Source organism: Argentina silus (assembly GCF_951799395.1).
Source record: "Argentina silus genome assembly, chromosome: 7".
NCBI classification, from domain to species: Eukaryota; Metazoa; Chordata; class Actinopteri; order Argentiniformes; family Argentinidae; genus Argentina; species Argentina silus.
In genome coordinates, this window is record NC_139661.1 from 1567392 (window position 1) to 1593293 (window position 25902).

Consider the following 25902-nt stretch of genomic DNA (forward strand, 5'->3'; position numbering starts at 1 on the left):
TGTATATTTCTGAAACTTAACCCTAACCCTAAACATAGAAGATGAACACAAATAGTATAGACCTTACAGGGCAAATACATAAAAAAGTTGTCTAGAGGTTTTGAAGCCAGTGACACAAGTGCAGCTGGTGCCAAAAAGCATGTTTACCCATTTAAACCCATGTCAAACTACATCTTTCTCTTTCTATTATTTCCTACTATTACTGTATATGTAGTAGTCCAAGGTACATGCATTGATGAATACATGAACCCGTTGAAGGTCACAAAAGCCTTCTAAAACCAGGCCTCTACTTTAGCAACAGCGTCTGCGTTGGTGCCACCAATCAGATGTCGCTATGAAAGCGCCCATTAACAACATTTCCTGGATTCACTGCTCCAATAGCATCTCTCATGGGAATCCATCGAAAGGTCAGTAGCAGTATCTACAGTAGATACACAGTGTATGTATATCAATGGTCTCCACCCGCCTTATGTTTTTGACTGAGCTGCCCAGGATGCCCCTCCCGTTCTGCCCCGCCCCTCCCATTCTGCCCTGCCCCTCCCGTTCTGCCCTGCCCCTGCCATTCTGCCCTGCCCCTCCCGTTCTGCCCTGCCCTATGCTTACAACCCAACATGCAGACATTGCACAAAATGAATGAGCTAGTTGAATATGTTTTCGATGCCATCATTTAGCATCTGAGCAGTATGTATTCAATTCCCTGTTTGAAAATGTTTTTGCCTACATTTGAAGCACCTACACAACTCCTCTCTATTTGGGGCTGGCGTAAAAGGAAACTCACAAAGAACTCCCATGCATTGGGAGAGAGCACATCCAAAACAGGGTTGGCATCTGGATTCTGAAGGCCGATGTCAACCCGCAGACTGATAGAGTTCACAAAATCTGGGGTCTCCTGTTGGAAAAATATGATGGACAAAACCTGTATGACAGTACAGGTAAACTACCAGCCCTCTAAATTGATACACTCTAGGTTGTTTTATTAGAGTACCAAACAATATTATTTTACAGCAAAGGCTATATTAGCATTGCTAAAAAGCAGAGAGAAAAGGAAAAATAATCATTGATATTATTTGACAATCATGACAAAATATGTTTTCTATTTCACCAACTAATTTAATTCCCTGTTACCTGAACATAGACTTGGTAGTCCTGGCACACAGGTTTGGAAGATATCTGAACATTTCTGGAGGAGAGTCGTTCGTTGTTTTTACTGAACAGCCCTCGCGAGGACACTCGAGATGACTGCAGATCAGCATCAAGAGTGAGGTTGTATGTGACAGCTGGAAAGAGGACACAACCTTTTGTTCAGGATAATACAGGATACATTCATGTCCAACTTTAGCCTTACCACAACTACATATAGTGGTATTTCAATTGGTAACAATAGTATAATTATAATGTAACTACACAGTATTCAAACTGACATTCTACAGAAAAAGAAAGTCAGCTGTCTTTACATATTATCAGTTATTACATACTAGCGGCAATCTGTTCTTATGGATGGAAATTATTGGATCTTGTAGGCCTATATCTTTACATTATGACAATCACAAAGTAGCTTAAATTCTTTAATCCAACCAATGATTAAGACCTAGGTTATGTGTAAATAAATAAGGTGGACATTTAAAAGAGCATTCTGCACATATGTCTCTCTCCTGTTCCATCTCGCACCTATCACTCCTCATATAATTTGTCCACTGTACACCGCTAAAACATGGGTTTAGAAAAGAGCTCACATTGGTAGACTTTATCATGGTGCTTCTTTAAATCATGAAGACTTGTGAATTAACCTTGTTTTATTAGTATTGTTATTGCTCATACATTTATTTATTATTAGTGGTTCAGCAAGTCCAACAATTGTTATTGCTCATACTTCTTCTTCTTCGTATTATTATTATTATTATTATTATTATTATTAATATTATTATTCCAATTCTTCCATGCTACTCCTCCTACAGCTTACATTTATATTTTTCATTATACTTTATTAATTTACTTTTTAAACTATTGAGCTTTTTGTAACTCAAAACTCCTCTCTTTTAATATGGTGGAATGTTGATTTAGGTCAACATTCTGAGAGCCCTATTGTTACCGCAACTGCTATGGAACTTTCACAACTCTTAAATAAAAACAACAGGAGACCTGCAGAACACATTCTTAGAATGATTACACAACAATACACTCTCTTGACTACTATTTCTACCCCACTGAAACCACTCTCAACCCCTTAACCAACCAACTCTCTACCCACTCCACTGAACTACCCTAGACTCACCCTATCTACTTTACTCAGTTATAACCCATACTGATTAACCTTTTGAATATTGATCTATCTATACCTCCCCTCTCTCATCTATCCATCCTCTCTTTCATCTATCCATTTATCCATCCATCCATCCAACCAAACCACCTTTAACTTTATCTGCTACCAAATTACCTCTCATCTATCTATCTATCTATCTATCTATCTATCTATCTATCTATCTATCTATCTATCTATCCTCCGCTATCTAACTTCATCTGTCTATCTATCTACAGTATCTATGTATCGATCTATCTAACCTTCTCTCATCTGTCGATCTATCATCTATTAATTCATCCATCCAACCAACTAACTACTACCGTAATAAGACTCTCACTTTCTTTCAACTACCCAGCAAATCTTTCTATCTATCGTCCAAACCATCTTTACCCTTTTCTACTACCAAAATAAGTTTCTGCTGGAACTTTTTCTAGTTTGATAACATACTGTAACTACATTTGTGGACCATTTAGTAGTGCTTAGCCTATTTTGATTCAACCTTACTTTATTTGCAACCATTATTTGTAAGTCTAAGGATATGAGGGTTTGTTTGAATTGGAGGGAAAACCTGACTTGAGACCAGGGTCTCCTTTTCAGCAGGCCTCTGTTACAGGGAACAACAAATAAAATACATAGATATACAATACAACAGTTTATAAGAACCCCTCGATTCACAGACACAACACTACCTACTCCTCTCATAATTGTGGGTAGAGATCCCTGCAACAACCAGCTAAACTTAAAAAAATTACTTAAAAAAATGAATTAGACTAGCCTGGGTGTTGGCTTTGAAATATGTCAGTGGTCATTTGTGGTACATGTAAAGATATAGATTAATATCAGCCTTGCCTATTGGTCCAATGGGATTTTTGGGCCTGAAGAATGCGCTGAAGCAGAGGTTGGTCTTGAAGCAGGAGAGCTTGCGTCCATTAATGACACAAGGCTTATTGAGAATGCTGATTTTGTTTGGTGTGAAAGAAGCCTTGGTTGTCACTACAGCCATTCCGTGAGACCTGAAATATCAGATAATCCTTTAGAAGACCGTAACATCCCATATCCCATTAAGCAAATCTTTCTAAACGTAATAATGTCAGATTTAGTCAAGCTAACTAATTTAAACCGGTTAATTAATTAATTAATACATAAACTGGTAAATTAAGTTAGTATATTGTATCAGTATCAGCACTTTGGTGAAAGCATCTTATAAAAAAATACACATAGAGACCAATTATGTAACGTCCCGTCCTGTGCATTCGTGTTGTTTGTCTTTGTTTTTGTTATTCATTTAATTTCTGTTTTACTCACGTTGTTTTTCGTTTCTGTCACTTCGCTATCTGCCCTTGTGTATTTCCCGCTTGTGTAATTGTCTACCCCGCTCTGATTGATTTCACCTGTTCCCTGTCATCATTCCCTGAGAAAATTGTTTGTGTGTTTCTCTGTCTCGCTGCCAGTTCGTTTATTGTGCCTCTGTGTCAATACGTCCCAGCAACTACCCTAGTGTCTAGTTTTCATGTTTTTTTATTTTTTTATCTTTGAGGTTTTTTTTTTCTTCTTCGCCTTTTGCCTTCTACCTGTTGGACTATCTGCCTGGATCTTGGAATTTGACTACCTGTGTACCGTACTCTGTTTTGCCTACCCCTTTTCTGGATATACGCTACCTATTGACTGCCCACCTGTATACCGAACCCTTTTGCTAGTAAAACTATTCTTTTGGATCAAGCCTGTGTCCTGAGTTGTGCTATTGAGTCCTCTGCCCTAGTACTCGTTATTATAAATGACATGTACAAATAGAACATTGGTTGTAAGCTCTCTTACAAAACATTTAGCATCCTCCAGTGTTTCTTGGAAAAACTCACCAGAGCTGGACCACTTTACCATGTGCACCCACAGAGACATCAGAAATGGTGTAATCATTCAAATCTTCATAGACATCCAGAGACCTCCCGAAGTACTGCAATTTGGGGCCTAATTTAAACCCAAGGATTCTCTAGAAAAGACCCAGTTTATTGTTCTATTTTGTAAATTTGTTGTTGCTATTTTGTTAATATTTTGCTATTTTATAATTTTTTAAATATGTGCTTATATATTGTTTTAGTTTTTTTTTCATCTCTCTTGATCATCACTTGATCTATTCCACCTAATCTCATGTATTAGACAGACCTGGGCAAAACACATATTTGAAATGGTTTCAAATATTTGAGAAATAATGTGCTTGATTTAATTTGTCAGGCTCAATGGAAGTAATGGAATAGTCTCAGATATGCAAACAACGTATGCAAGGCTAGCTAAATCAAGGAAACTTCAAGTTTTTTCAAATATTTGAAACCATTTCAAATATGTATTTTGCCCAGGTCTAGTATTTGATAACTCATACTCATATGCCCATAAGTGAGATGCTGTTGTCATGACACTGTAAATGACTGATCAGACATAAGGTTCCTACCTGAGAGTACTGTTTGTGCAGTGTCTTCTTGTCTCCATAAAACACGTAGATAATGCCCCTCTAATGGCGCTCCCACCACCACATCCAGGTCCAGGTTAGGGACAGCAGAGACAGCCATCCCAAAATGAGCATTCTCACCTGGGGGTGGATCACTTAGAAAGCCCTGCTCAGTCAAGATACCCTATGGAAAGAGAGTGTCTCTTCAGGCTGGGACAACTAAGTTGGGTGCTAAACATTAGTAGTGGATGAGGTAAGTTCAGCCTTACATCGTAAAGTGCTTTGAGCATTGGAAAAGCATTAGATACGTACATCCAGTCTATAATTAAAATAATAACCATCATTATAACGTTAATCAACACCAGTTTGCCTGGATACAAGTGGGAAATGTCATTGTCATATTAATGTGAGCTAAAGCCAAGGTGTTCCTGCTTGATCTCTGGCAAGACAGCATCACAGCTGCAGCCAAAGGCAACCAACAATTTCAACGTAATCTAACTCACTCTGGGGTGATATTGACCCTCGGCATGGAACAGCATCTAGGTGCAACTTCTACTCTAATCTTCACTCTACTCCTATCTAACTCCATTAAAGAGGAACTGTCAACTGTTTCAACTGTTGAAAATGGTCTATGTGGCCTTGGTAGTAGTCATATCAATTCTAGGCCAAAGTTAGTCCGTTTTTTTTTCTGATTTTCCTGAGACATTGGACCTTGGCTGGTACATCGAACCACACCTCCAAGAAACAAATCTCTTTCTCAGTTGCATTTTGAGGAGGAAAATCAAGGTGAAATCAACCATTGCAGACCCTCTGACTGACAACGTTAATAAGTAAATAATACAGCCAGCACTATCAAATAAAGAAAACCCCTGTGCTGATAAAGGCTTCACGAAGTTCAGGAAAGGGTTAGCCAATCAACGAAAACCTCTGCACTCTTGTTTCATGCATAATGATCCTCAGTAATGACAAATGGTTTATTTGACACTGGTTTCCAGACTGAGAAGCAAAGTGAATTTAAATGATAAGGCTAGTACCAAAGCTAGCTTCTACTGGTACAAATATGACATCAATTTACAGACATACTTTGTTCTATACTATTCTACAAGGAAGAGGGTAGTACTCTACCTGTTTGCTGGAGTAGTGTGCACTGAATCCCACCTGGGACATTTCCATCTGGAGGCTTTCCCCTCCTTTCCCAGTGCCTAATGGTAAAAGTGTGAACAGAACAAATACAGTGCCTCGCGTAAGTAATGGGACAGTGAAGCATTTTCTCTTCTTTTGGATCTACACTCCAATTACTGTGAGATTAAAGTATAGATTCTCAGCTTTTATTTGACTGTATTTGTGTACATATTGGTTTCACCATTCAGAAATTACACAAATTTTTATGACCGAAGAATGCTCACCATAATTAAGAAAAAAACACAAACTTGTGGATTTTTGACCACAAGTTTAATTTGCTTAATTTGGACATGGGGACTACTGTATGCATTACAAGTGTTGTAATGTCTGAATAGTGAAACCAATATGTACACCAATACCATCAAATAAAAGCGGAGACTCTCTACTTATTAGTTGTTTGATTCAAATCCAAATTTTGGATTGTAGAGTCAAAAGAAGAAAAAATGCTTCACTTTCCCATTACTTACGCAGGGCACTGTATGGGAAGTACAATACAACATTTATTCTTTCATTCCCTATTTAAAAATATATTTGAGAAGGTAAGACTTTATTTTAGTGAATACATATTAGGCACTCATTTATAGCTTATATGTGTTTGCTTTCTACCAAGTCTGTTACTCGTGAACGTCTGAAGAACCAAAATGACGGCACACACAGAGTTGAATAGCCCAAAGGTGTATTTAATAATAATTAATAGGGAAAGGGGTAAGGGAAAGAAGGATAATCCAAAGGGTGTCGTCGGGGTCCGGTCCAGGGTTCGGCAGGGGGGAGATCCAGTAGTACAGAGGGGTAGGGGTAGGTCCGTGGAATTGTAATGGAGTCCAAGAGGAGACGAGGGTTCTGGGGAGGCACAGGAGAACATGGTGAATCACAAACAAACACAAGAGGATATCAAATGGCTGAAGCGTCTGCGGGTTATGTGGAATGTTACCATAGACACAGTACATTCTGGCACTGGAGCGAAGACTGGGCAGGGTTCTTATAGGAGGGTGATTGGAAATGGGTCGCAGGTGTGCTGATTGGAGATAGGGAAGAGGTGCCCTGTTGACTGGGAGGTGGACGCTCCAGCGATGATCGCCAGGGCCTCAAGGTGGTGCCAGAAGACTGGTTAGGGAGAGGGACCGTAACAAAGTCATTCAAGACGCACACACCTATGTTATTGGGGGAAAGGCTGGCCTTGAGGTTAGGGAGGCAAGCCAGTAGTCCCAAGGTTGCTGGTTTAATCCTTGGATGTTAGCCAGTAATTGAAAGGTTGCAGAAATCACATCTAACTTTCCAGCTACATGACTTCTAACATGAGAATAAGAAAACACTGAATAAATGGCTAGTAATACCCCAAAATTGGCCAATTAGCTACTTCTTAAACACTAAAGCTATAAATTAGTGCCTTGTAAGTGAAACCCGCACACTGCTCCTGCGCTTAAGCTTTACCTATCAGCCTTTAAACTGTGCAACGAAAGCTCTAGTGCCATTTTAAAACATTAAAACATACCCTCAATGTTGAAGATTTCCAAGCGCTCCTGCAATTGTTGAGAGTGCGGCTTCTTCTGAGACATTGAAGAAATACTTCTCAGTTGGCACACTGGCAATAGACTTGATTTCCTTAATCAGATTTGTGGTGTCAATATTGTTTCTAATGTAATAACCCAAGACCTACAGTATGAAGAGAAGCATCATATAGGAAATATCAAATCCAAAGAGAGAAAATGTACTAATTCAGTGGATGAACGAACTGATAATCCATAGATGGATACATTTGAAAAAGACGTCTCCTCTTATTTATTTTGAATATATTGTGTTATATGGAGACTCAACTGTAAACTAAAAAGCATAACAAATGAAATTATACAAAAGAAAAAAAAAGAAATTCAGAGAGTGAACCATCATTTTAAAGATGAATACTATAGACAAATGTTTGAGCTGAAAAACACGTCCCATACGTCACAAAAGTTTCAATTAACTTACAGCAGTGCCAAAGCGGGTGATCTGTTGCTTTTCACAGCCTTTGATGACTGCATCTCTGAAGGCTTCATTATGTGACTCCCCATCGGTGACTACCACCATCACTTTGGCTGCACTGGGACAGCCGCCATTATCCTTGTGGAAACCCCGCTGACTGAAGAAAATGGACTCAGTAGTATACCATGTGGATTTCACGTTTCATCATTAAAAAAACATGGCAAATGTTGCTAAATGTCTGAACACAGGAGATTCAAAAATGTCACTGTTAACACACCGGTCAATGACTTTGATAAAGCTTCAATATCATTCTGGTGATATTCAATATGATTCCTATATTAGTAATGAACACCAACCTGGCATATTGGATGCCATGGACTGTGTTGGTCTTCGGGCCCTATATCTGGGTGATTTTGGAAGCTGCGACCACAACCTCATCTCTGGTTGTGTAGTCACTCGGTCTGAATTCAAATCGTGAGTGAACTGCATACTGAATGACGCTTACCTAGTGATACAAATATAATAATAATTATTAATAACAATAATAATAACAATAATAATAATAATTATTATTATAACTAAAGAAGGTCCATCTGTCTCCTCAGATCCTGGTGAACTTCTACCGCTGCACCATCGAGAGCATCCTCACCAACTGTGTCACAGTATGGTATGGCAACTGCTCTGCCTCTGACCGGAAAGCACTGCAGAGGGTGGTGAAAACTGCCCAACGCATCACCGGTTCCTCACTCCCCTCCATTGAGGCTGTCCAGGGCAAACGATGCTTACGTAAGGCACGCAGCATCATCAAGGACATTTCTCACCCCAACCACAGACTGTTCACCCCACTCCCCTCCGGGAGGCGCTACAGGTCTCTCCGCACCCGAACCAGCAGGTTCAGAGGAAGCTTCTTCCCTGCGGCTGTCACCCTACTGAACTCTAACTCTGCACCTAGGTGACAACCTACCAACCCCTACAGCCCCCCCCCCCCCCCCCCCCCCGGACAATTGCACTACTCTTACCATATAGTATTACTATAAACTGTACATACTGCATCCTCACTTGTACACACTGCTCTTATACTACATACTACTGCTCTTCTGTACACATCTGTCTATACTGTTCATAATGCACATATCCTTATTTTTTTTAATGCTACTGTTAATACACTGCACATCTGTACATACTGTACATATCTGTTTATACTGTTTATACTGCATTCCATATTTATTCTGTTTATTTACTTTGCTTTAATGTTACTGTTAATACATATACTGCTTATACTGCACTGCCTATACAGCTCATATGCTGCTTATACTGTTCATACTGCATTCTATTTATTCTGCTTATAATGTTACTGCTAATACATATACTGCTACACTGCACTACTTATACTTATACTGCACTACCTGTATGTATTGTTCACACTGCACTTTTCTGCTTTTTTGCACTTCTGGTTAGACGCTAACTGCATTTCGTTGTCTCTGTACTTGTACTCTGCACAATGACAATAAAGTTGAATCTAATCTAATCTAATCTAATACAGCTAGTGTTAAAGAGATAACCTGTTAATTTGTACTTTCAGCAGACTTTCAACTGTGGTAAATTCACAAAGACAATTTTTTTTTTACATCATGAGACATATTTTTCATGACATACATACCATTTTTACATACATTTGCATCTTTACAGAATTACACATGCCTTACATCATTAGCGAGATTGTACCTGTACATAAAACATCAGTGTATGTATTATTAGGCACCTTTTGTATAGATTCCTAACCCCTCTCTATAATGACGCTGGCTCTTAGTCAACCCCTTCCGTGACTCTCTATTGAAGAGATGTGTGAAGGAAGCAAAGCACAAATAGATAAATAATATATACATCACAGTCAAAGACGGTCTCTCCATTGATTCACAGTAGGAGGTTGCGGTTTTAACCAAGCAATGGTAATCATTTTATTAGCCACCAAAAGTAGCATTTGTAATAAGTTTGTTTGAAATGTGTTTGGCAGTCCACCCAATATGAAATATGCTGGATCAAGAGGCAGGTCAATTCCCAGGACCAGTTTGGTCTCACTCTGAATATCCTTCCAGTACTCTGTTAATTGTGGACAATCCCAGAAGATGTGAGTGCGGTCTCTCACTCTACCACAACCTCTCAAGCATAAATTGAGTTTATTGAGTTTCAGCATGAGTTACTGTATTTTGATATAGCAAGAGGTGTTTTAAAGAACCTCATCTTGACTTTCCAATCAAACTCTTTCCAAGGTGGGCTGTTTGTTATTTTATGTCCCTCTCTACATACTCTCTCCCAGGTGTCATCTGTGATAATAACATTCATTTCTAATTCCCATTTCTCTTTTACATCTAGGGTGTTACCTGTGGATGTTTGCTGTAGTACTTTGTAAATATACTATATTCCTTCTGAAAGATCCCCTCAATTGTTAGAATGAATAACTGCTCAATACTAGAAGGGAACCTAGATATTTGGTCCCACTCCCCATGTGATTGCAAATAATGTCTCAACTGCAAAAACCTATAGTGATCACAGGCAGGGAGACCAAGCTTAAGCTGGAATTGTTCAAATTATGTTTATTTTTGTTCCCCCTCAAACAGTTGGCCCACCATAGTCAATCCCTTGTCAGCCCATTTTTTTAATCCTACCTCCAATTTGGAAGGACAGAAGTCTGTGTTAACTGTAATCTTCAAAGCCCTAGATATTGAAATAAGGAGACCCAATTGTTTTCTTACTGTTGACCACACTTTAAAAGTATTTTCCACAGTACCAAAAAAAAACTGCAGTGCTTCTAAGGATATGTTGAGGCTGTTCCATGGCAAACCAACCCATGTCTCTATCCTGTGTTATCCATACCACCAGTGGTCTAAGCTGAGCTGCCCAAATAGTAGTGCTTAAAGTTAGGCAGGTTATGCCCCCCTTTTTCTTTGGGGTAGAAAAGCTGTTTAAGTCTAATCCTAGGTTTCTTGTTTTGCCATATACATTTGGAAAACATCTTAAATGTAGAAATGGGGACTCCTATAGGCAGTGACTGGAATAGGAAGAGCAGCCTTGGTAAGATGTTCATTCTCAATGTCTCCACCCTTCCTATTAAAGACAAGAAGAACCTCCCATCTCAACAAGTCTGCTCTCATCTCACCCAGCAACCTCCTATAGTTTGCTTTAAATAATTGTGATGTAAAAGGGGTGATAATAATGCCAATATATCTAAATCCCTGTTTGGACCAGTGAAATTTGACCTTTTGATTTAGTTGTGTTGGCCATTTCCCCGATAGCATCATTGCTTCAGACTTAGACTCATTTATCTTATACCCTGAAACGTCTCCATAGTCATTCAAGCTTTGTAGAAGAGGTGGAATAGATGTGGCAGGTTCACTTATGAATGTCATTGTGTCGTCAGCGAAAAGTGAGATCTTGTGCTCGACACCCCCTTTGTCCACCACTCCCTTAATAAGATGGTTTTGTCTTATCAGCTCTGCAAGGGGCTCAATGCCTATTGTGAAAAGCAGAGGACTGAGGCTGTCTCCCTGTCTAGCCCCTCTCCTTATGCTGAAAAATTCAGAGCAGCACCCATTGACCCTCACCCATGACTTTGGGTCTTTATATAAGACTCTTACCCAGTCAATAAATGTAGGGTGGAAGCCCATGACAAGGTTTGGTGGAGGAATGACCAATTCACCCTGACAAAAGCTTTCTGTGCATCAAGACTGAGTAACATGGTTGGCTGTAGCCTTTTCTGGCACAAGACATTATGTTAAGTACTCTCCTGATATTATTGGCTCCTTGTCTACCAGGTATGAAACCTGTCTGATCTGATTTTATCAGTCTAGAAATTATCTTCTGAACTATCCTTGCCAAAATGGCACTCAGAATTTTCTGGTCATTACACAACAAACTTATAGGCCGATATCCCTCACACTGAGCAGAGTCTTTGCCTTCTTTAGGAATAACTGAAATGATGGCTTCCGACCAGGTTTTTGGAGGGTTACCCTCTGAGAGTGTATAGTTGTAGACCTTGGCTAGCACTAGTGAGAGTTCTTCTACAAAGCATTTGTAAAACTCTCCAGGGAATCCATCTGTCCCTGGTGATTTTTTGTTATTATTAATTTTTTTTAAATGTTATCACTTCCACTATTTCAATATAGGTGCCACTCTTTCCCAGATATGGAGGGTCAATTCAGTCCTGAAAAAAGGTCTGTATCTTGATTTCTTTAGCATTGGAGTCATACATCTCTTTGTAGTATAATGCAAATGCATCCGCTAATCCCTTTGGCTGAGACTCCATCTTTTTAGATCCCGGGTGAATTACTTTTGGGATCACATGACTCGCCTGAGCCTTACGGAGCTGGAAAGCAAGGGGACGACTGGCTCTGTTACCCATTTCATAATATCTTTGCTTTGAAAAGCGTAGATATTCTTGTGCATTAGAAGCTCATCTAGTGCTCGCCTAGTATTCTGAAGCTCTTTCAGAATATATCTGTCTCTGTTGCTTTCAAGCTCCATTTGTTTCTTTAAGCGATCTCTTTTAAGCCTAGATGAAATTTCCCTCTCATCACTGACTTTGCCCTTTCCCTAAGAACTTAATGTGACACCTCTCCATTAGCATTAACATCCAAATAATCTTTCAGATCTTGTTTAAGACCCTGTACCCCACCTTGAGATCAGACAACAATGATACATTTGCATTGACACAGAAAAAAATCTATATGTGAATAACTGCCGTGTATATTTAGAAGAAACTGAAGTTTTTACCCTTTGGGTTTCTGTATCTCCATAGATCAGTCTGGATTAAAAAAATCATACTATTCAGAGTCTTTGATTTTCTAGATTGGGGCCCCTGGTCTGATGGTAGCTTATCCAGTTTCCCATCAAGCACACAGTTGAAGTACCCACCAACTATTATTACCCCTTTAGCATTACTGGCAATTAGGTTTGCTATATCTGTGAAAAAAACCTGATCATCTTCATTCAGAGCATATACAGTGCATTCGGAAAGTATTCAGACCCCTTCACTTTTTCCACATTTTGCTGTATGTTTTTTTTTTCTCACTCTACACAACATACCCCATAATGACAAAGCCAAAACAGGTTTTTAGTAATGTGAATGTTTTATTAAAAATAAAAACCGGAAATATCACATTTACATAAGTATTCAGACCCTTTACTCAGTACTTTGTTGAAGCACCTTTGCCAGCGATTACAGCCTCAAGCCTGGCTACCGTCTGGCCACTCTACCATAAAGGCCTCATTGGTGGAGTGCTGCAGAGATGGTTGCCCTGCTGGAAGGTTCTCCTATCTCCACAGAGGAACTCTGGAGTACTGTCAGAGTAACTATTGGGTTCTTGGTCACCTCCCTGACGATGGCCCTTCTCCCCCTATTGCTCAGTTTGGCCGGGCAGCCAGCTCTAGGAAGAGTCTTGGTGGTTCCAAACTTCTTCCATTTAAGAATGATGGAGGCTACTGTGTTCTCGGGGACCTTCAATACTGCATAAACATTTTTTGTACCCTTCCCCAGATCTGTGCCTCAACACAATCCTGTCTCAGAGGTCTACAGACAATTCCTTCGACCTCATGGCCTGGTTTTGGCTCTGACATGTACTGTCAACTGTGGGACCTTATATAGACAGGTGTGTGCTGTTCCAAATCATGTCCAATCAATTGAATTTACCACAGGTGGACTCCAGTCAAGTTGTAGAAACATCTCAAGGACATGTCAACATATCAATAGAAACAGGAAGTGTCATAGCAAAGGGTCTGAATACTTATGTAAATGTGATATTTCAGTTTTTTATTTTTAATAAATTAGCAAACATTTCTAGTATTGTGTGTAGATTGATGAGGAAAAAAATCAATTGAATCCATTTTAGAATATGGCTGTAACATAACAAAATATGGAAAACGTTAAGGGGTCTGAATACTTTTCGAATGCACTGTATGTTCAAAATGGATGACCTATCTCCCTGCTTGGTCTTGCAATACTTTATCTGGAGAGAAAGCCACTGCTCTATTAATCAGGATGGCCACACCTCTTTTCTTTCCATAGGATGCACTAAATACTTGGTCAACCCACTCTCTTCTCAATTTCTTGTGTTCATCCTCTGTTAAGTGGGTTTCTTGTATAAGTGCAACTTTTTCCTTTTAATTGGGTGATTCAAGCCATGAACATCATAAGTTGTTCATTCACCTATGGGGTTGACTCTTACAAAGTAGAAGGGGAATTCCCGTTCCCCTGAACATAAACTGCATTTCTATCAAGAGAAAACTCAAATAAAATAAAAATAAAGTGCCCTGATAGTTCAAATAAAATAAAAATAAAGTGCCCTGAGAGTTCAATTCTAAGATTGCAAGGATGTAATCAAATCACATCTGTAAACAAACAAACAAAAGGAAACACCAAAAACCCAGCTGGTCGCATGAATGAGTGCGACCTACTCCTGATGGAGATGGAGTTGTGACAAGCTCTCTCTGGGATGAACACTTTCAGTGCAACTGCAACAGACCAACAACGAACATGCTGATTGAATCGCTGTTCCCCTATATGGAAATGTGGCTAGGTAGACTTATCTAGCTCATTCTTTGTTCCAAACAAAAAACCATTGTGTTCTATTGTCCATAAAATACAATTATAAACTTGTGCCTTGTGGCTCCAATGACAAAATCTATGAATATTTATAGCCTAGTAGATGTTTCTGTTCACAGTAGGCTACTTACATCTTCATTATCTTCAGCTATCCCCTTGAATGAAGGCTCTCAAATCCGCATCCGACAACGTTGCTGTGCCTTTCCTCCCAGGTTCTCTCGTTACGCGCACTGACCAATGATCTTACAACAGCTCCCTCTCCAACTTTTCTCTGCCGTCCACTTTGATGTGAATTCCCATTCCCTAGAGAGTAGGTGCTGCGTCCATAAGTGTGGCGAAGGACTGAGTCCATATGTATTTTGATTTGTGCGGGGAATGGTGACTGGCCTTTGATGTTCCTCTCTTTAAGCTGCTTAATCACCTCCCGCACCTCCTCTCCTGTACATCAGGGGAGTAATCCTGGTCAAAGTACACTTTGTCCCCTTGATGCGTGACTCCTCGTTGTTTCCAGGCCTGTTGCAAGACAGTTTCTTTCACTCGGTAATCCAGGATCACTCTCTCCAAACATATGTCCAAATCACATATCCAGTCACATAGCCCACTGTGTCATTCTTCTCGTGCCCTTCTGCAACACCATAGGTCCTCAGATTATTGCGCCTGGAGTTTGGAGTCTCAATGAAGCAGGTGGCACATTCCTCTGTCCTCCACATTGCCCACTCTCGTCTCTACAGCCGTTGTCTTCTTCTCCAGTTTCTTTGTTCGCTTATTGATGTCTTTCAATGTTGCTTCTAGTTTCAGTAGGATAGTCTTTGTGTCATTGGATGTCTCTTTGTAATCTTTTCTGAACTTCCTTAGCTCTGAGAGGACCATTAGTTCCTCTTCGTTCGATTCATTGCCCGAGGTTAACAGTTCCTCTTCTTCGGTTTTCTTTTCATCTTTCTTTTTACCTCTCACGTTTCGGTCTCCACTTTTGTTTGTTGCACTCATTGTGAATAAAGGCAATATCACATTCACTTTTTGCTATTGTTTGCCTTTGAAATTTTCAGTTTAGCTAGTTTTAGCAAGGGTTTTTCACGGTGTTATGTTTGTTCTTTTGTAGATGACAAACAGGGCGTAGGTTTATAGTGTTTATTGCAATGGTGCACTAGCCAATACAATACAACACATGTCGGGCTCCTCAGAAACAACTAAAGTATTGTCCTCGTGACTACTAATGTGTCACCGCAATGCATACTGGAAAGTCAATGTTATTAACACACAACACCACACACGGAGCAAGATTTTAAGCTGCTACTGCTACCATAACATCACAGGAAGTCCTCACTTACATACTTCATTGCCATTGTTTTATTAGTGTGACCATAGTGCCCCATTCACTCTGAGTATTTCTAAAACACCTTAGAAACATGCCATTCCCACACTGGTATGCCTTTCTGAATCCCAAATCAGTTTTAAGTTTTTGTAAAGTGACTTAATGGGCGGTAGATGATGTTTTGACGTGAGCAGAATATCAACATTCAAAGGTGGAGTCAAATTCAAATGCCTAAATCAAGATGTGCACCATCTATTTTCCATTAATTTGGGGTTTAGGTACAGTATCCAGCTAGTCTCGAGCCATCCGTACCAGGTTATGCTCTAAATCTGAAAATAATGGATCCACTTTTCGAGAACATTGAGAAGTGAGAAAAAAAAACTTACAGGAAAGGTCTTCTACAGACAGACTCTACCAACAAATCACAAGTTTGGGGGGAGGGGGGGGTTGACATTAAGGCACAATAGAGAGTTTATAGGCCTAGATAGGCAGATTTACTGTGTGTTCATGTCCCTCCCCATCAATCTGAATTTAGCCTCTTGTTTATACGCCTACCTGGGTAAGTTTTAGCCCAATGTCTAAAGTAGGTAGTTGTTTTTTGAGGAAGTCATAAATGCTGTAGCCATCCAAAATAATCACAATATCCATAGGCCCCCTCAAGCTGAGAAAAGAAGGTAACATTATGTCAAGGTTAGCACATTTCTTAACTTGAATACCATTATAACATTCTTTCATTTAGTTGAAATAGTACTGTATGTTTAATTATTTAAGCTCATGGAGACTTGGCTCAATTAAGCCAAGTCCTTGACTATCACACTTTCAATGGAAACCTTTCTTTGATTATGCTTTTTAGTCTACTCACTCCATTATCTTCATTACCAGAGGACTGGATAGGTGTCTACCATATTGCCCTCATCTGACCTGTCCTGATTGTAAAGGAAATGAGACATGGAAGGAGACCTATTTTGAAGACAATGTAGACTGCAATGGAGTGTGTGAAGAGGAGATAGGGGGAGAGACAAAGATCTTACTCTGGATGGCAGGATAGAATGCAGATTGAGGTTTGAAGAGGGGGCTGACCCCTGCACAGACTCCTGGGTAGAAGTCCTGCCTGCCACATTGCTGTGCCCACATTGGCCCACATGTCTACAGAGAGGAGACACAGTGTCACTAAGAGCCCCTTCCTTGAATCTGGGCTCAAACTATTACTCATCATCTCATGTTACATACACCCTACATACACAGTGATCATATACACACTGACGTTGTCCAGAAACAACCCCTTGCACCTTTGCCCACTTTGTTAGTAATCCCTTACTGATACATATACACTCACCGGCCACTTTATTAGGTACACCTGTTCAACTGCTCAGTAACGCAAATATGTAATCAGCCAATCACATGGCCGCAACTCAATGCATTTAGGCATGTAGACATGGTCAAGACGACCTGCTGAAGTTCAAACCGAGCATCAGAATGGGGAAGAAAGGTGATTTAAGTGACTTTGAACGTGGCATGGTTGTTGGTGCCAGACAGGCTGGTCTGAGTATTTCAGAAACTGCTGATCTACTGGGATTTTCACGCGCAACCATCTCTAGGGTTTACAGAGAATGGTCCGAAAAAGAGAAAATATCCAGTGAGCGGCAGTTCTTTGGGCGAAAATGCCTTGTTGATGCCAGAGGTCAGAGGAGAATGGCCAGACTGGTTTGAGATGATAGAAAGGCAACAGTAACTCAAATAACCACTCGTTACAACCAAGGTATGCAGAAGACCATCTCTGAATGCACAACACGTCGAACCTTCAAGCAGATGGGCTACAAAAGGGGGTCCAACCCAGTACTAGCAAGGTGTACCTAATAAAGTGGCCGGTGAGTGTATATTTATAGTACATTTAAATGTTTCAGAAAAAAAGATTTTTCAATCAATAATTGAAAATGATTCACCATAAATCCACTGATTTTTGGCATGCGTGAGAGTCAATCCTAGACTCATGTTGGTATCGATATTCCTCACATCTGGAATTTTGATAGAATCTGAGAAAATACAGATCAAAAGAGAAAGCTGTTGATTACAGCATGATACATTGCTTCTACAGATATGCTTGCTGTAATTGTTTCATTGAGAGTGTCATCAAGGCTACTTTTGTATCACAAACACATTTTAAACTTTGAAATCTAGGTTTTCATGTCACTGATAATTGTAATTGCCACAAGGACCACAAATGATATAATGGTTGATTTGGACACGTCTATTGTTTTGAATGTCTGTGTATGTGTATTTATGTTTGTAACTTAGTAAAAATGTGTTTTGCTTATTTATAGTATTATGGGCTGTGAGATGAAGTCAACCCACAAAACCCTACACTATTTGAATTTAGTAAAAAAACCAGATGTTTACTAAGAGGTTGTAAGTTTAGCTTGCTCGTCTCACGTTTATCTGAAAGGTTAAAGGTTAAAATACCAGGCTAACCCTGGATGTTGAGCTTGTCACAGCTGGTTTTAGATCCTGAGATTGGACACTTATAAACATCCCCTTTCCTGTTTCCAGTGAAGCCACTCCATGGAGATCCAACGAGGAGCCTCGGAGACAGGAACCACTAAATGCTTACCTCACACCTATACATGTCATGTCATGTCAGTGAAGACATCAGTAAGTTCACATAGAAGCTTTGTATTACTGTATCATTTATCCAGATTAGCTCATATACAGTGCCTATAGAAAGTCATCATACCCCTTTGAAATAGTTACTATATTTGTCGTACAGCCTGAAATCAAAACCAATAATTTTTCCAGCTTTATGTACAAATTACAACATCAAACTAATGAAAAAAAAGGCGACAGTTCTGAAAATTTATAAAAAATGAAAAACAAGAATAACAGGGTTGGAAAAGTCATCAGTCCCCTGATTTAATACTTTGTAGAGCCACCTTTTGCTGCAATTACGGCCATCAATCTGTTTGGATATGTCTCTACTAGCTTTGCACACCTAGATTGGAGAATATTTGCCCATTCTTCCTTGCAGAATTGTTTGAGTTCAGTCAAATTCTTGACTGAATGCTCTCTTCAAGTCCATCCACAGATTTTCTATCGGACTTAAGTCAGGGCTCTGACTTGGCCACTCAAGGACATTCACCTTTCTATCCTTAAGCCACTGCGTTGTTCTTTTGGCGGTATGTTTAGGATCGTGGTCGTGTTGGAAGGTGAATGACCTGCCCATCTTCAGCTGTCTAGCAGAGGGACGCAGGTTGTCCTCAAGAATTTGGATGTACTTGGCAGCATCCATTTTCCCTTCAATCCTGACCAATTGCCCAGTCCCCGCTGAAGAGAAACATCCCCACAACATAATGTTGCCACCACCATGCTTCACAGTAGGTATGGTGTGTTTTGGGTGGTGTGCTGTGTTTGGTTTTCGCCAAACATAGTGCTTGGGTCTGACCATAAAACCTTTTTCCACATGGCAACAGAATCTTCCAGGTGTGTTTTTGCATAGCACAAACGAGACTGGCTGTGGCACTTTTTCAGAAAAGGCTTCTTTCTTGCTACCCTGCCATATAGGCCAGCTTTGTGTAAAGCTTGTGAGATTGTTGTCACATGCACAGACAGACCAGTCCCAGCCATAAAGACTTGTAAGTCCTTCAAAGTTGCCTTTGACCTCTTGGTAGCTTCTCTGATCAATGTCCTCCTGGCTCGGTAATCCAATTTGGACGGACGGCCTGATCTAGGCAAGGTGTTGGTGGTGCCATACGCCTTCCACTTCTTAATGATGCTCTGAACGGTACTCAGAGGGATAGCTAAAGCCTTCAAAATCTTTTTGGAGCCTTCACCTAACTTGTGCCTTCCTACAACTTTATCCTGGAGGCCTTTTGAAAGTACTTTTCCAACCATGGTGAATTCTTTGCAGAACCATGCACTTCTAGTAGTGGAATCCTCAAGAAACAGCTGGTTTTATTCTGAAGTAATCAAAACCGCTACAATTGATGTCAGGTGGGGGGCAATTAGCCTGGTGTTTGATCTGGAAGTTGATTGGTTGCACCTGAGCAAGTTTATAATGGTATACTCTAAGGGGCTGATCACTTAACCAAATCAGGTATTTCACTAATTAATTTTTAATAATTGTCCAGAATTTGTAACATTTTTATTTTCACTTTGATGATGAGGGTTATAATGTGTACATACAGCTCAAAAAAGTTAGATTTGATTTATTTTAATTTCCAGGGTGTAATGTGACAAAAGGTAAAGATTTCACAGGGTATGATGACTTTCTATAGGCACTGTAAATGCAGTTACTGTATACAAGTGCAAAAGAAAAAGAGGAGTAGGGCAGAGAGATATCCCCAAAGACATGCTAAAAAATGTATTGACAGTATGGTAACTGTGTGGCAACTGTGTGTCTATCTAAGAGTTTGGACATCCAATAGTCACAGGTCCAAGCAAGTTCAGAAGATGATATTGTTGGTGTCATACCCACTAAATGGGTACATTATGACTCCACCAATCAGCTTTCTGTGGGCTTTACTCCATAGGTTAGCAGTGGCTCACAGGTCCAATACTAGAATAGAACAGCTACACAATGACATGAGCACTACTGCACATGGATATGGCATACAACTCCCAGTTCAACACAATGAACACTGCACATGGAATCACAATACAGACTTAGGGATGACATGGGATGCATTCTTACCATTTGCCTTGATGATTTGTGAATTGTTGCACAGTATAGCCAAACTGTTCATTTGCAGGTCCAGAGAAAACCTTAGCATCTGCCGTTCCAACATTAAAGGGCTGAGAGTACCACATTCTGTCAACTGGAATAGAAACAAAGAGAGTGTTTGGTATTCACAACAACAATGAAGGTTAGTTTAGCAGTTTTCCCAACAACAAACATGCAATTATGACACTGGTAAATTAGTGGAGTGGATACAAGGTGGTAGTAATTTCACAGAAAATGTTAGATTTGTTTTTTTTCTTCTTTCTTGTTAATATGGAAAATGTAAGTACAGTGGAACCTCGAGATACGAATTTAATCCGTTCCGAGACTTCCTTCGTAAGTCAAAACATTCGTATCTCAATTATTATTATTTTTTTTAAAAGGGTTCGTGTGCAGGCGGCTGCCAGTTCTCGCGCGCGGCTGCTACTTCTCGCGATAAAAAAGGATTCGTATCTCAAATTTTCATTCGTATCTCAGAGCACAAATTCTACGAAATTTCAATTCGTAACTCAAAACATTCGTATATTGGAGCATTCGTATCTCGAGGTTCCACTGTAGTGGGTATAGTGTTTGCTTGAACAGGCAAGCTGGCAAAGGTTAAACCAGCCTAACTTCCCTTTTAAGTAAGTCACTTGTTTGTGCATCTTCACATAAATATGAGTAACTGGGGATAACCCACCCAAACAGCCACAAACACACTCACAAACAGAAGTAGTCTTCAAAGAGAGAAATCAAAAAAACGACCCCTACCCCCAAGGGCATGGTATTTACTCTTTCCAGAGACAATGTTTTACCCACACGCCCCAGCATATCAGGCTCAGTAGTAATCATAAGTTGCTCAGTTGTAAGCACAATCTGCTATGTGTACTCAAAACACCTTTTGAGATACAACCATGGGCATCATATCTAGAATGAGTGAGTCCATACAGCACTGGCTACTTATTTTGTCTCCCTTTGTAAAAGACAGGAAATTCTTTGTTATGATCAGAAAATCTGTATGCATTGCAGCAAATGGTTAATGTGTAAATAGATGTAATTGTGTCTTGAAAGCACATTCTAACCTTTGGTTTAACAGATCTGTCTAAGGGGAGCATGCATGTGTAGTGGAGGTGGTTTGGAACCACTCGCCCGTAACCAGTAACGATCCCTGAGATCCTGAAGATATGCCTACGCTTTGGTTTAGTGGACTAAGGTGCATGTCATTCATGTGGGAGACCCAGGTTCAAACGCAATGTTGCTCACACATACACTGCACAAGTTAATAGCCTAGTGTCCCTGAAATGTATGGTGTTTACTGAGCAATTGACAAATAACCTTAAGCAATAGGCCTGCATAAAGTGGTGATGGTCCATAAAGTAACATCAGGTGCTATACTTAGATTAAAAGGGCAGATTGCTATTATGGACAATTTGAGGTAACACAATCACACATAGTTAAACATAAAATCCAATTGAACAGAATAAGATATCGGGTGGAATAGGTATGGTTCATGTTACTGGAAACCCCCATCCAGTGCTAATAGTGTGCTTATGACTGATGCTGCTTCATCTCTCTCATCTTTTCCATGGTGACAGCCTAGCACTGATATGTATATGTGACAATTGTTCAAAGACAAGGCTTGAGAAAAAATAAGAAGAAATGTACAATATCACAGTGTTTGCGTTTTGCAATCTGTCATAAAACATTCTTAAGCAGCGATAAGCCAGTAATACAAGCACAAACATAAATAACCCAAAAAGCCGACAAAATAGGGATATGTACCCTAATGCACTTGGTTATGCATTTCTGTGTTATTCTAGGCTACTTTTCAATGTTGGGTTTTGCAAGTTTGTGCAACCTAAAGGAATTACACAGACACATCGGTAGACTACGTGCAAATCGCTCTGGATAAGAGCGTCTGCTAAAAATACTAATATTTTATTTAATATTTGTATTTAGACAGGGGAAAACAGAGTCCAAGGCCTCTGTTGCAGGTCCACCCTGTCCACAACATTTACACAATTAAAAAAAAAATACAACACAGTTAAATACAGAAATCAATACATCATATAAAACCACGATATATCAAGAGAAACAATCACATCCATCACCAAAGAGGTTCTCGATCAACACCTAAATTGCCCAAGCGGCAGAACAACCAGAACAACCAACTGAAATGTTTTTTTGTAGATTGTTTCAGCAGTGAGGTGCACCATAACTAAAAGCGGATTTATCCAATTCGGTGGAGACCCGAGGAACCCCAAGAGTTAACCAACTCTGAGAACGAGTTAGGTAATTTATGTTCTTGAATTTCAATAACGAGGTGCGGTAGACCGGGAGGTTTTCAGTAGGGTTGATACACAAAAGGGAGTAATGAAGAGATCTACGGGACTTTAACGAAGTCCAGCCAACCTTATGATAAAGTATGCAATAATGAGTATAAAAACCATCACCTGTCATAAAGTGAAGGGCACTAGGGCTAGATGGCATCCAAGGGTTTAAGAGTGGTGGCTGCTGCATTTTGGTCGATTATATCACCATAATCCAGCACTGGTATGAAGGTTGATTGCACAATCCGCTTTCTGCTTTTTCATGGAAAGGCAATATTTATTCCTATAAAATAAGCCAAATCTTAGCATTTAAACAAGCTCCTCCGTATTGTTTCCTGAACGTCAAGTCTTTGTCAAACCAAATGCCCAGGTATTTATAAGCGGGGACACGCTCGAGGCACCACCCAAATCACATATGCATAAATCAGCTACATTTTTCTGTAATGTATAATGTAAAGTACAGCCCGTAAGCAGCCGACAATCGAAAGCACCAGAGATAATGAGCAATTAATTATCAAAGTATCCATTTTTACATTCAGGTGAGTTCGTCAAACACTCCCAAATTATGAATTTAAAAAAGTGGTCTCCATACTTCAGTGTTCTATTATATGGCTACTTACCAAGAATTAGAAGTGTGAAGATATGCCGTCCGATTAATTGCTTATTCAAGTCCATTCCATGTGAGGGATAAATACCATAAATAAATACCATGTCCACTTAGTCTTGTTGACAGTTTCTATAACTTTTGCGGTTTGTTTGCCGTGTCAAATCAGATGAACGGTGAGACAGCGATGACGTTCCCTAACTTCCCAAGCATATTCTCAGTATGGACCAGCATAGGTGTGATGGCACCTAACCCCAATTTGTGACAAGACGTACTACTTTTTTTTTATTTATTTTTTTAGATTTGGACAGATTGGTACCCTGGTAAAGTTAGTTGCATATTGGATATTCGGCTCTCGGCTCTTCAAATCCCAATAGCTCTTTAACGGTGCATTCAATTAACCTAAGATTGAGCTCATTGTTTTTTTTACACTTCAATAGGACTTTAGCCATACAATACAGATATCTAAAACCAATTCAAACCAGACACACTGGCCATGTTTCCCCTAGAAAAGACATCTATGCATTTATATATATATATATATATATATATATATATATATATATATATATATATATATATATATATATATATATATATATATATATATATATATATATATATATATATATATAAATGTTTATTTTCTTTAAAATTGAATAGCATTAAAACGGCATGATATAATGTAATATAATGATATAATGTAATATATAATTCCTGTAATCAACTTATTTTCACCTAGGGTATGCTGTTGCTCCTTGCAAGTTTTGTTGGTTATTTATGTTGTATTTGATTCTTATTTGATTCTTATATTAAAGATAATAAATTATTCATTTGATTGATGAGAAACACACTCAACCAAGACAACGGTCAAAAGTAAGACCATTGCTCTTACAACATTTGTGTTTGGCTCAGTTGATGGAGGTAGTACGACCTCAAGCAGGTATTCTGTGAGTAAAATGTATAGTCAATATTTATAACGTGATGACAGTGTAAACAGTCCACTGTTTTAGCATAGGTTTTTTGGTAACATTTTACCTTAAGGTCAAATTTGTAAAGGGTTTATAAATGGTTTATAAATAGTTAATAAATCACTTATAACTGTTTATTATTCAATTCTAAACCATTTACAAACTGTTGGTTTAGAATCTACCTTTAATTATTTTTTTATAATAAGAAAGAATAAACGGGTGTGCATGAAGCAAAATCAACTTTCTTACAGCCTAAAGTGAGGTTTTATATTAAATTGAGTAGTGGACAAGAAATTACATTAATATAATTTGCACTACTGCTTATGAACCATTCATGGGATATAAAGGTAATTAGATTGTTTGATATTCACTTGGTGCTTGTGAAATAGCAATCAGAAGCCAGTTATTAATGCTTTATAAATGCACTTATAAATGCTTTAACAGCCAACCCTGATGTGAAATTATGCAAAATTAGTTTTGTTATTTCCTGAATTGTGTGCATGATCCTGCTGGCACCAAACTGATTCAACACATCTTTACATACAGTACAATGTTAAGATCTCCCAAAGTACAGTACAGCTGTCACCATGTTTTTTTTAACCATGGCCCTTGAAATCCTGACATGTCCTTGTCAACAAATTCCTCATTTAATGTCCACCGTGCAGGTTCACAGATTTTACGGCCGTTCCTAGTTCCAGTCAGAGTTGATGGACATGGGCACAGGGCCTCGCTCAGGGGTGTGAAAGATGGGGCCTGCAGGTGGTCCAATCAGGCCTCAGAAAAATAAAAAAATAAAATAATGTTAAGAATAAATCAGCTTTGAAATGGGAAGATATAACTTAATTGTTATCAGAAAACATTGCTTGCCAAAATTTCTTCTCCTTTTTATGTCATGTTTTAATCTCTCATCCCCCCTCTGAAAAGTTGACTTCTACTATTGAAAATCTGGACCTCCCTCGACCTGCTTTACCACCTGGGTGGACCTCATCGTCGTCCAAAAGTGGGATACGATATAGGAGAGATGGCGATGGAATAGATGAGACAACACCACCCCTGGGGATAACTACACCGATATGGAAGACGCCTTTGGACGGAGCTGAGGCAACGCCAGTGTGAGGTGACGTCACCAAGGCAACGCCATCATGAGGAAAAGATGACCTCACCAAGGCAACACCAGCGGGGTGAGAAGGAGGTGACCCCACCGGGAGGCCTCATTCTTGATCCATTGCCAAGTCCCAAAACTGATACAATCAGGAAATGAAGGGAGAGTACAACAATGAGAGGGAGAAGTGGGCCTGTGAGAGGGAGAAGTGAGCCTAAGCGACCTGATGTAGAGACCAGGAGGATGACCCGTAAGAAGGAACTGGATGAGCTTACTAAAGTATCCAACAACCAAGTGTTGGAGTGCCTAAAGGAGATGGGGGCCATCGTTTCTACATATGATATACCACGCCAACCAAATGCTTGTTCCGGATGTAATTTTGGTTCCAATGAAGTACGGATGGAGCCAGAGGACG

The 25902-nt window shown here is 39.5% G+C and overlaps 1 pseudogene across 1 annotated transcript; it reads right to left on the reverse strand.

Annotated features, from left to right (window-relative positions):
• Nucleotides 1-272: 272 nt before the first annotated feature.
• Nucleotides 273-25600, reverse strand: LOC310806942 (integrin alpha-2-like; annotated as a pseudogene). Its single transcript has 16 exons — nt 25549-25600; nt 20475-20598; nt 18260-18369; nt 17734-17823; nt 16822-16936; nt 14726-14916; nt 8237-8385; nt 7887-8037; nt 7414-7574; nt 5865-5941; nt 4743-4802; nt 4156-4286; nt 3149-3312; nt 1126-1277; nt 779-889; nt 273-332 (listed from the first exon to the last, which is right to left on the reverse strand). The product of its transcript is annotated as an integrin alpha-2-like (transcript).
• Nucleotides 25601-25902: the final 302 nt, after the last annotated feature.